General features: G+C 41.1%; 1 protein-coding gene across 1 annotated transcript in view; it reads right to left on the bottom strand.

The window, feature by feature from the left end:
- CUNH4orf17 (chromosome unknown C4orf17 homolog) overlaps positions 1-1,649 on the bottom strand; it is a 57,250-nt gene that overhangs the window by 3,898 nt on the left and 51,703 nt on the right. The window lies entirely within an intron of this gene.

Raw genomic sequence — 1,649 nt, 5'->3', positions numbered from 1 at the left:
CAATGTGTTATCTATTGCTGACAATTTAGTATTAATCTTCTGGATTTCTATCTGTAAATTTAGAATCATTTCTAATTTTTCATTTATTTTGTCATTTTGTTCTTATATTTTCTTCCAAAATTGTTCTAGGTTTTTGTCTGTGTTTTCCTTGTTCTGTCTCTCAATCCTTTGAAGATAGCTAAATATAATGCTTTTGAATTCCTTATCAGGGAATTCCAATGCTGCATCTTGCTCAGGGATGTGTTTTGGGTCTATATCCTGATCCCTTGTTTCTCCTGCTTTATCTTGCTTCTTTATGTGGACTGTGATGCTCTGTTGTCTCTAAGGCATTGTGACATTTTTGTGTTTATATTTAATTGGTGATTATATGTTGGAGTGACTTGCCCGCAATTTTCATTTTCTTTGTATGTTATCTATACAGGCAGGGTACTATCCTGTGCTCCTTTATTGAGTTGTTGGCAGCACTTATACACTCACTACTTGTCTCCTTTCCTGTTGTCAGCCTCTCATATGTCCTTGCTGACCCTGGCAAACAGAGCCTGTTCTTAGGTCCCTGGAATCTGAATGAGAGTGCTATCACTTTAAAATCCAAAATGGTTGCCACTTGTAATCATTCAAAATGGCTGCGCCCTCAGTCACTTTAAATATCTAAAATGGCTGCCATGTGTTAACGATCAGAATGGCTGTGCCCTCCGGACAGCAGAAAGTCCATAGCCCAGGTTGTCTCCTTCCCTGCTGTTTCCCTTCCTAGTCATAGGCCACAGTTGTCCCTGCAGCCCTTGGTGACTAGGACTGATCTTTAGGTCAATTCTCAAGTCCCAACACCACTTGGAAATATTCAGGCTGTTGGTCTCGTCAGAGTAGCTGATAGTCCACAGCTCTGTCTCTATACTCACTGTTTTCATTCAGGTTTTTCCACTAGTTGGTGCCTAATCCACTTCTGTATAGTTCCTTTCAAAGCTCAGGGTTCCAGGGTTATCTTCTGTATCTCTGTCAATTGGTTTTTCTTTTTTTTGTTGAAGAGAGTCTGTGTCTAGTTGTATTTCTTCTAAGACTGATTTGCTTGTTCATTTGGCAGTCCACAGTATATTGAGTATTCTTTCCCAACACTGCAGTTCAAATGCATCAATTTTCCTTCTGTCTTCCTTTTTCATAATCCAAAATTTGCATCCATAATTTCTATTGTTGTTGTTGTTAGGTGCCGTCATGTTGTCTCCGACTCATAGCAACCCTACTATGCACAGCAGACCGAAACACTGCCTGGTCCTGCACAAGTTCCATGATCCTTGCTATACTTGAGCCCATCACTGCTGCCACTGTGTCAAACCATGTCATTGAGGGCTTTCCCCTCTTTCATCGACCATCCACCTTACCAAGCATGACATCCTTTTCAGGGAATGGTCCCTTCTGACAACATGACCAAAGTATGTGAGACGAAGTCTGGCCATTCTTGCCTTCAAGGAGCATTCCAGCTATACTTCCTCCAGGACAGACTTGTTAGTTCTTTTCACAGTCCATACCACTTTTAGCATTCTTAGCTAACACCACAGCTCAAAAGCATCAATTCTTCTTCAGTCTTCCTTATTCATTGTCCAGCTCTCACATGCATATGAGGCGATTGGAAATACCATAGCTTGTGTCAGGTGCAC

Source organism: Orycteropus afer, unplaced genomic scaffold, assembly GCF_000298275.1.
Source record: "Orycteropus afer afer isolate SDZICR_OR568_19922 unplaced genomic scaffold, OryAfe1.0 scaffold00229, whole genome shotgun sequence".
NCBI lineage: Eukaryota > Metazoa > Chordata > Mammalia > Tubulidentata > Orycteropodidae > Orycteropus > Orycteropus afer.
This window is presented reverse-complemented; position numbering and strand designations above follow the sequence as displayed.